The 11,230-nt window shown below is 39.9% G+C and overlaps 1 pseudogene; it reads left to right on the top strand.

Annotated features, from left to right (window-relative positions):
* Window positions 1-6,340: 6,340 nt before the first annotated feature.
* Window positions 6,341-8,601, top strand: LOC100588500 (annotated as a pseudogene).
* Window positions 8,602-11,230: the final 2,629 nt, after the last annotated feature.

The raw sequence follows: 11,230 nt of genomic DNA on the forward strand, positions 1-11,230 counted from the left end.
ATACGGTGAAACCCCGTCTCTACTAAAAACATAAAAATTAGCCCGGTGTGGTGGCAGGCGCCTGTAGTCCCAGTTACTCCCGAGAGGCTGAGGCAGGAGAATGGCGTGAACCCGGGAGGCAGAGCTTGCCCGAGATCGCGCCACTGCACTCCAGCCTGGGTGACAGAGTGAGGCTCCGTCTCAAAAAAAAAAAAAAAAAAAAAAAAAAAAAAAAAAAAAGCCTCCTGGAACTTGAGCTGCACAAGAAAGGAAAATACGGAAAATACATATATTTAATGTAACTATCTTATGGATGCTTATTTTGCCTACTTTAATTTCCATTTTTTTGAAAGCTGAAAGTAATCTCATCAGTTAGCATTTATTGCTCACATTCTATGCTAGCTGCTGACTTTTATGTACCCTCCCAAAATGTATTAGAATGTTGTTCTGACCTAGGTATATATTAAATGCTTAGCAAGTGCTAATCAATTAATAAACATCATGACTTTTTTGTTCTAGATGATGAAATTACAAAAACAAGACCTGTCCCTTGGACTTAGATGACTCACAATCTAATGGAAAAACACACAACTGTGAGGAACATGTGAGAAAACAGCATGAAAAGTGCCTCAATAGAAGTAGGGGCACACAGAGCACGGGGCCTCTAGTTCTGATGGTGGGAACTGCAAGAGTGGGAGTGTGGCTGACTGCCAGGGTTACTACCTGAGACCGTCACTACAGCAGTTACTACTGTTACTGCCTGGGACCGTCATTAGAAGACTGAATGAAGGGACCAACGCAGAAATGAAAACTTAATACAAAAGAAACTGTTTTAAAGAAGAAATGAAAACTTAAGACAAAAGTAACTATTTTAAGGAAAGGCTAGCATGGGGAAGAAGAGAAGAAGAAAAGTCTCCCTCCCTGCTTCTAATGAGCAAAGGCAGCCGCCTAAGCATCTACAGCCCTTATTGGGTAACAAGAGCAGGGAGGAGGAGGTAATGATTGGTCAGCTGCTTAATTGATCACAGGTTCATATTGTTACTAACAGGCTTCAATTATGCCTAATCGTAGGAACCACTTGCACCTGGGTTGTGACTGCCCTCAGCAGTCCTTCTGGGCGGCAGACGCAGTTTGTCAGTTTGCCAGCATTCTGCATTTATGAGAACAGTTTCTTGTTTACTCATGTAGCCTCCAGTGGTATACTGAGTTGATCACGACCCTCTCTCTCTTTCCGCCTCCAACAGGGGAGTGCCAGCAAAGACCTCACAGGATGTGCAGGAACAGAACAGGAAAGGAAGCAATTATGTTACAAATGGAGGAAATAGCGTGAACAAAAGCCCAGAACCATGAGAAAGCTGAGGGGAGATAGGAGATAAACGGAGCATAAGGGACATGGTGGATGGGGAGTGATGAAAGAAGTGATGTTGGCAGAAGGGGTGCAGATCACTGGGCTGACATTCGAATTTATGCCGAAGCCATGTGGACCACTGAAGGTTGTAAGCAGGGAATTTACTGACAAGTTTTATGTTTTAGAAAAATCACTCTGGAAAATGTATAGAAAAACCAAAATACTCTGAGAAATCTGAAGTCTTAATCCAAATTTATTTTATTTATTAATTATTTGTTTCTATCCCGATTTCTCCTAACTACACTGGTAAGGTTTTATTTTCAAAGTTATAGTCTTTATTTCAAATGGTTCTTATGCAGTGTTTATCAGACAAAAGGATCTTAAAGAATACAATTGAACTCAATTCAATAGAACTCTTTATTTTCTCGCTACAACATGATACTTCTTGAATTTCCTAGTGCAAAATATATTCATGTCTTTTAAATTATTCATTCCCCATTACGTAGAGAAAATTAACCAAACTGACTCTGACTAAAGAAAACAAAATTTACAGCCAAGAATAAATTATGATAAAACATTGGTCTAAACAGCCATTTAGAAAACTATACCATCATAAAAGCAGAAGAAATTTATGTGCAAAAAAGTTTAAAACTCCATATAGTCAGTGGTATGATTGTTCTTTTGCTCCTAAACATTCCCAAATTGTGCCTAACTCTGAGCTACTTTTGCTTAAAAATAGAATTAGAATGATTTTTTAAATGTATTATATTTATTTTTTTCTCTTTTTATAAATAGATTATGTTCTTTCTAACATCCCAACATGTTCAAAGGCGTTCTTCTAGCAACTTGCAAATTTCAGTAAAACTGTCACCTTCAGTAAAAGTTCAAAATGTCAACATAATTTTAAATTTAGTATGAAATTTCACTTGTTTTGTTATGTAGTTTGGAAATATCAAATGTTAACCAGAAAATGTGTGAAACACAATAAAAATGAGTATGTGTGGACAAATAAGACGTTTTTAAAATTCTGGTAATCAAATGTTCTCTGGTATGAAACTTCTTAAGCAAGATTCCTATATATATAGATATATATATATATATATACACACACACACACACACACAACATTTTTAGACACCCTAATGCTCAACTGCTGGTGTATTTTAAAATAGCTTGATGCTTACCAAATTCTCAACTGCTTAGTCAGCTGTCTGTTAAATTCATGAAATTCCCACTTGATGCCAGCACTACGTAAAACAGAATTTGACCCGATGAGTTGATTTTTGTTTTTTGTTTTTTAAATTAGGTTTCCACAGAGGAATATCCTACAACCTATAGTAACAAACAGGTTTTATTTGGACAAAAAATGGTATGATTCCTGAAAGGCAAAATTAAATTTCTCTAAACTGGAAGAAATACACTTCTAAAAGTCAATGAAAGAGCAGATAACACTCTTTTAATGGACAGGTTTTGTTCAGCTATATAACCTTTTTTTGACAGATTTCATTTTTAAAACTCTCTGCAGGAAAATTACTAATGATTTTCAAATCAGAATAATAGGAAACAAAACAACATTAAAGTTAGGGCTGAGTTGTATCAGAATTAAAGAATTTTATTTCAAGATGTTCCCCTTTCATCTATAAAGGCAAAGAATTACAAGAGTTGTGCGATTATATTAGGTCAATAGAATCAATGTAAATACACAGTTTGGGTAAGTAGGCTAAAAACTCCTTGCTGTATCATTTCTTCAACTATAGGATTTTACATTTTGCCCATCTTTTTTCAAATAATTGCCTCTATTCACTACCTTGCCTACATATATAGGGCCCTAAAAGATAAACAATAATTCATGTAGGTTTCTGTGGCCATTTTTTTTATCCTTCTGACAAATCCATTTGAAATTATATATTTTTATATCTAATACTACTACTGAGTTATGATTTTTTAAAGATTTTAATTGTAAATAGGCAGAAAATATCATAAAATCAAACTGGCGTCTTCTCTTAGTAGGACAATCAGCTTATATTTTATAAAGGATGTGAAGGGTCGGCAAAATAAAATTAACTTTAATTAGGTTCAAACATGGATGATGTAGGTATGTTAAAATCTCTAGGATATTTACTTTGAATCCAGAAAAATAAGCATATAGAGAGAACTATTGATACAAATTACTTTTTATAATAAAAAGTGAGATTTATAATCAAAATTTATTAATTGGAAATGATATATATATAAGTATATATATAATTTTTAGGTAATCTAATAATCCTATATAGTATCACACATATATCAAATTTAAGTAAGATTTAATGAACAGCATTTTTACCCATTAAGATGTAAAATAATGTTTAAGTTTTAACTACATCTTACTTGTAAGCAAGATATAGAACAAAGTAGGTAAATGAGACTTAAAATTATATAAAGTCTTTACTCCAGAGCCAAAAAAATTATATAGTCTCCTATGTGTAATTTTAGCAATTAAAATGCTGAACTAGATACAAACAATATCATAGGAAAAATGTAAAAATCTGAATTCGGAAAAGAAAAAGTTACGAGGTCCTCATTGGGTTATACAAAATTATAATACTATAAAGCTTGTCCCACTATAGAACAAGGTGATCTCTGAAATTACAAGCCAGTGAATTCAGAACTATAAAAAGGAAATATTACTTCATAACCTTTAGTTAACCTGTAGCTACACTTCCACAGAAGGTCATAAAATCACATTCTGTGGTTGGATTTAAAAGCTGGATAATTTTATAGCCACTCGTAATATCAGGGCTCAAGATCATTGCCTTTAGTGGCTGGAATAGAATTCTTTTATCATCCCTATGAATATACTGCTAGGTAAGGAGGTAGATAGTACAACATGCAGCCTTACGGGTTAAATACTGGTTTCTTGGAGTCAAATGACAATGTTTATCACCTTTGTCTTCTTTCAAGAATGCTTAAGATTGGTGAAGGTGAATAGAAGCCACAGAAAGCTGCCTTTGTAAGTCAAAACGTTTATTTCCCTTATGGAATCTTCCCAACAATTGATAGAACCATGTGTACAGTAAGCCTACATCTGATAAAACACTGGCATCAAATGGAGGCTAGAATTTCCATTTCCAGTTTCTTTCAACTTGGGTGACCTTTCATTTCCAAGCTGAAACTTCACTTTCCCAGCATCTAAGGTGCTTCTCTTAGATGGTACCTTAGTTTGTGAGTATGCTTCCTGTATCTATCATCTGCTTAAAAAGTACCACTTACAATGTCCTCTCTACACAAGCTTTTAAATTATTTTAAAATGTACTATCCTTTCATCTTTAAACATTTTTAAAATTGTCGTTTCCTGCCTCTGTGCCTTTGTTCATTCTGCCTCTGTCACTGGAATGCTATTCTCTGTCCCTCCTACTTCAAGGATCCAGTTTCTTCCTGAAGTTCTCAGATATCTGATGTTCTCAGATAAAAGTGATATTCCAAACCTCCCTCCCCACCTACCATGTACATCCCAAATATTATATCTGTGATTTTGATATTTATCCATCTCTACCTTATTCTAAGAGTATGTATAAATTCATTTGGCTTACCTCTTGCTTAGCTCTCTTCTAGAATGTAAAAATTTTATAAATAGGAGCTGTACCCAAGTCATTTCTTGTGTGTTTCACAGCACCTAGTCCACTGTCTTCAACAAGGGCAACACTGTGTGCTTCCTTGGCAATAATGCACGCTAAGAATTACTTTGTGGCATACCTGTTATGGATGTTTTTATATAATTCTTACCTTTCCTCTTCCACCTGGCAATTGTTTTCTTTCTTGGTTACTTTTGAAATTTCCAGTAATCAAAATAATAAAAAGAAAATTAATCTCTACAAAAATACAGTTCTTAGATCCAGTATTCACGCAAAAAGAATAATGCAGTAAAAATAGATAAATAGAAGCATGCTGAGGTTGTCAGTATTTTAAACACAGTTATGTGGTGTTTCTTGGTAGAGTTGAATGAAGCACCAAAAATATCATTTTGTTAACCTGCTTCTTCCATCTAGTGGCAAAAAGCAGGAAGAAACAATGTCCTAGAAAAACACCATGATCGAATGGTTCTAAATGCCATTTCAGGAAATACTGATGGTAAGAGTTCAACATTGAAGGTTTAAATGATAAGTATATGATAAGTATTTTAAAATAATTTTAGCAAATTGATAGTGCTCAGCTGGGATAACTGTCAAAGTTACTTAAAGTCATACATGTATTTGCATGCTTTCACAAAGACTTCAACTACATATGTAAAGCTATGTATCACCCCACATTAAATTGAGATGGATTTATTTTGGTATACATAATTATGGATCTGGAACAAACTGTTGGATAACTATTTAGAATGCCATTATTTCCTCAGCTATAAGCACATGGCAACCATGCTGATATAAGTTTTAAGAGATACAATTGAGAACCACTGCAATTGGACTTCACCATTGGAATTGCCAGTGAAAATATTTCTGCAATAATAGACAGTGAAAAATTTTATGACCTGAGGCATAGGGTCAATTGGAAGGGGGAGAGAGGGAAAGTTTAAAGGGGGTACAATCAGCTGCTCTGCATTGTTAGAGCTGCTTCAAAGACATTAATGAAAAATAATATGCAATGGACAGCATAATTGTGCATTCTCTGCACTCAAAGGCCACCAGCTTATCTCTAATACATGAGGTTTGACTGCCCTTCTAACACTTTCTGTTTGCCTCACTGCAAATGTAATTAATGTTTTAGAAGTTAAATGTGGGTTATGCAGAAGTGGAAAGAGTGTTCTCCAGGACAGCAACTTTTTCCCGTTCTTCTTTTCAAGTGAACAAGCCAACCACGTGTAATGGTGATAAAAATAAAAAGCCATCAAAGTATTTAAATATGTAAAGACTATAAGGGAAAATATAAGTATTCATGAGTATCATAATTATTTTAAACTCAGTTTTTAATAAAAGAAAATATACTTTTTGTTTATTTCCTAATTTTTAAGAAGAGAAAAACTTGTGTCTTCCTATCTCTGAAACCCTTTTCCAGATGAATAGGGACCAGCTACAAAAGTTCATCGAATATTTAATCACGGCACACCACCACGCTGAAGTTCTTCCTACTGCACAGAAACTGGCAGATGAGATTCTATCCTCCAACTCAGAAATCAGCCAAGTGAACAGCGCTCCTGACCCCACAGCTGGGGCCAGCATTGACAGTGAGAACTGTTGGCATTTGGATGAAGAAGAGATGAAAGAACAAGTGAACCTTTTTCTCTCCCAGGGGGCTTAGTATGGCTCTGGAAAGCAACTCAACTCAATATTTGCCAAGGTTCGAGAAATGCTGTGGACGAGAGATTCCAATGGAGCAAGAATACTGATGCTAATAACTGAGCAGTTTATGGCTGACCCACGACTCACACTCTGGAGTCAGCAAGGAACAAGCCCAACAGGCAAGGTCAGGCAACTCTGGCATGAGCTAGGGCTTTATGGGTGTGCATAATTTTAAATCCACACTGCAAACTGGAGGAGAAATCCTGCTGGCTGCAGCAGCTGCAGAAGTGGAGCGACCTGGATATCTGTCCCCTGGATGATGGAAACTATGGACATGAGCTGTCCAGCATCACCAATGCACTTCCCCAGAATGCCATTCACAGCCCAGACTCCTTATCCAGACCAACACGAACGATATTCACAAGGGCCATTGAGGGCCATGAATTACACTGACAGGACAGCCACCTACAGCGAATAATCAGCAGTGATGTTTACACAGCTCCTGCCTGCCAGCAGGAAAGTGAAAGAGTACTCTTTAGTTCCCCAAGCCAGCCACTGTGCCTTGAGCATGTGCCTACAGCCTGTGCCCAGGTTGATGCCCTACGTTCCCATGGTTATCCAAAAGAGGCCCTCAGACTCACAGTGACCATTATTAATACTCTGAAGCTGCAGCAACAGTGGCAACTTGAAATCTACAAGCATCAGAAGAAAGAATTGTGCAGAGAGGAACCACAACCATCACAAACCTGGAGGGCCAGGTGGGCCACCCCCGATCCCATTGGCTGCCTGTTTCTCACTTTGACTGAGGCCTGCTGCCTGAATGATGATGGCTATCTGGAGATGTCAGATATGAATGAAAGCTGACCCCGCCGTGTACCAACATGTACCTGTGGCTGCAGGCTCCCCAAACAGTAGTAAGTCCTACCTGTCATTGGCCTTGGAAGTTGCACTGATAGACCTGGGTCAACAGAGGATAATGCCTGAAGACCTCTACGCACAGGACAAGGTGTCCCGTAATGAAGAGCAGCTCCTAAGCCAACTCCAAGAGCTGCAGCTTGACGATGAGCTAGTGCAAACACTGCAAACAGTGTATCTTACTGCTGGAAGGGGGCCCTTTCAGTGGTCTGGGAGAAGTCATCCACTGAAAGAGTGTTCCCATGCATACATACCTTTGCCAAGTATTTGTTCTCAGCTCTGCTGTCTCATGATCCAGACCTGTCCTATAAATTAGCCTTACGTGCTATGAGATTACCTGTTTTAGAAAACTCAGCTTCTTTCTGGGCATGGTGGCTTATGCCTATAATCCCAGCACTTTGGAAGGTTTAGGTGGGTGGATCATCTGAGGCCAGGAGTTCAAGACCAGCCCGGCCAACACGGAGAAACCCCATCTCTACTAAAAATACAAAAAAAAAAAAAAAATTAGCCAGGTATGGTAGCAGATGCCTGTAATCCCAGTTACTCGGTAGGCTGAGGCAGGAGAATCAGTTGAACCCAGGAGGCAGAGGCTGCAGTGAGCTGAGATCATACCATTGCACTTCAGCCTGGGCAACAAGAGCGAAACTCCATCTCAAAAAAAAAAAAAAAATGAAAGAAAGAAAACTCAGCTTCTGTAGGTGACACATCCCACCCTCACCATATGGTATCACAGCAGTGTGAACTGGCCTCTGCCATGCTGACTGCTGCCAAAAGAGACACTGAGACTCTGAACAATTCTGGAAGCAACACAGAATCAAAGCACATTCATTCTTCCTTCCTCATCTTCAAACTGGCCCAAATGCATTCAAGATTGCTACTCCCACTGACAGTAGTACTGACAGCACCCTGCTCAACGTGGCCCTGGGACTTGGGTTACAGGTGATGCAGATGACCTTATCAATCCTTAACTGGAGATGCCAGGAGATGGTACTGTGGTTGGTGACCTGTGCTACAGAAGTGGGTGATTCTCCCACCTCCATCTACAACCAGGAGAAAGGAATTTCTAGGCCCTACTCTTGGGATGGGACAATGAATCCTTAGAGCTTTCATATTCCTATTCCTAATGGCCTAAGAAAGGATGGGGCTGCTGGTGGGAGAAGATGGCCTCTGTTCAGCCAGCCCAAGCCCTGTTCTCACTGCTTGAACCATATCCTGATGTCAGCAGAACTTTGACCCTCTCATCAGAGACATATCTAAGAGAGTGAATTTTCAGCTGCCAATACTCAAGTGCTCCCTTGGGAGGTATGGAGCCAGGTGGTTTGCTCCCCAACCCTGTCCATGCTCGTCAGAAACCCTAGACAACTTGGAGGCTCAGGACCCTTTCTAAAGTCCAAAGCCCCAGCACAAGACTCTACCCTGAGAGGCCTCACTTCAACTAGAACCCCCGGCAGTTCTCCAACCCTGGCCTGGGGGCAAGCAAACCACAGGCTCCACTGCTCCATCCTTGTGAGAGGCTAACGGCACCTGAAGAAACCTTCAACCTTCTGCCTAACACTCATGCATAACACACATCAGCTCTCGCCACTATGGAAAGTTCATTGAATTTCTAAGCAAGGCTCTGGAGACCTTCCTGCTGCCCCAGGATGACCACCTGCAATTTGCCCAGTTCATCGACAACCTCAAATAGATCTACAAAGACAAGAAAAAGCTGATGCTGCTGGTGCGAGAGCGCTTTGCCTGAGGAAGCAGATAGCTCACCACCAGGGCAGACTGGGTCCCCAGGTAGGATCAGGACAGGCCAAGGACACTGAAACATTTGTCCATGAATGTGTCCTTTCTTTTTGCCAGACTTCTCTTTCCCATTCCTCTTAAATCTCTCTCACCACCTACATGTTTGTTCTCCATCTCTGTGCCTCCTCTATTCATTCTCTCACCAAACGAGCTTCTAAGCACCAGTCTCCATCTGCCATCAGATTAGCTGCTTTAGGTGCACAGTTCTCTTCTCACCCCGTACTTTCTTTCTTCCCCTGCCTTTCTATCTCAGTCTTCCTCTGCCTGCTTTTACCACAGTCTCATTGCTCGCTGACTTGGAGGCTAGGGCTGGTCTGTACTCTCTCTTCCTAATTTCTAGCCCTAGTGGGCAGCCCTGTCTTAGCCCTGGCTGACCTCCACAGTGTATCATCATGTTCCTGCTACCTTCCTGACCCCTATGCTCAGTCTGGAATTGTTATAGGAGGTAACGAGGGCACTCAGAAGAGTCAGGTGGATACCAGTGTCTTGGTGTTTACTGTTTCATGTCTTCGTTCCTGAGTTAGGGGTGGGGTGTCATAGAGAAGGGGTGGTATAGCTAGAATGCAAACTAAGAACTTCTCCATCTGCTTTCCTTTTTTTTTTTTTTTTTTTTTTTTTGAGACGGAGTCTCGCTCTGTCGCCCAGGCTGGAGTGCAGTGGCACAATCTCGGCTCACTGCAAGCTCCGCCTCCCGGGTTCACGCCATTCTCCTGCCTCAGCCTCTCCAAGTAGCTGGCACTACAGGCGCCCGCCACCATGCCCAGCTAATTTTTTGTATTTTTTAGTAGAGACGGGGTTTCACCGTGGTCTTGATCTCCTGACCTCGCGATCCACCCGCCTCGGCCTCCCAAAGTGCTGGGATTACAAGCGTGAGCCACCGCACCCGGCCTAATTTTTCTTCTTTGACAAACTGTCACCTTTTTTACCCCAAAAAGATCAAGAAGTTGTGTTAACCGTTTGTGGCTCCTCAAGTCTTACCGTCCAGCTGAGGGCCCCTACAACGTCTCAGTCCAATGTGTTGGTTAAAAACAAGAGAAAGAGAAGCCACTCTCATTTCTGTATCACAATTGCCCTTTTTTGGCAAGTGTGTGAACTCACAGTGCTTTTCTATGAATAAATCATGGATCACATAAAAGATCATTTTTCTAAAAGAAAAAGAAAATCCTAAACCCAGAAGGGACCAGCAAATAATTATAGAAGATTATAGATTTCCTGTGAGTGCATATGGATCAGGATGACCTGATGCTATAAACTCAAATTCATGTGTTGAAATCTCATTCTCTATACGATGGTATTGGGAGGTGGGGCCTTGGGAGGTGATTAGGTCATGAAGGCAGAGACTTCATGAATGAGATTCATGCCCCTATCAAAGGACCACAGAGAGCTCCTTCATCTCTTCTGTCATGTGAAGACACAGTAGAAACATGACTGTCTATGAACCAGGAAGCCAGCCCTCACCAGACACAGAATCTGCTGACCACTTGAGCTTAAGTTTTACCATCTCCAGAACTGTGAGAAATAAATTTGTTTCTATGCTACCTAGTCTATGACATTCTGTTTTGGCCCCCAGATTAGCTAAAGTGCCAACATATCAACTTCTACACATAATTTGTGGAAACTCTGATGCCAAATCTTTGATGGCAAAAGGTGATTGGTCTGCTGGAGAAGTGAACCTACATGATCCGTCTTTTCACAATAAACCAGACAGTCAAAACCGGCAAAAGTAGGTCAAGGTCTTCTAAAAGCCATACCTGAAAGGTTTCCAGTAACAGTTGATTCGATGGTAATTCAATCACACAAACAACCACAACAAAAACACACAACTATCAGAGATTTTCAGTTTAGCCTCAAAAACACCATCTGACATGAGTTAAGAAGGCATGAAGTTTCAAAAAGTCAAACTTTATTAAAATGTTATTTTATAAACTTGTAATTCTGG

Source organism: Nomascus leucogenys, chromosome 7b (genome assembly GCF_006542625.1).
Source record: "Nomascus leucogenys isolate Asia chromosome 7b, Asia_NLE_v1, whole genome shotgun sequence".
NCBI classification, from domain to species: Eukaryota; Metazoa; Chordata; class Mammalia; order Primates; family Hylobatidae; genus Nomascus; species Nomascus leucogenys.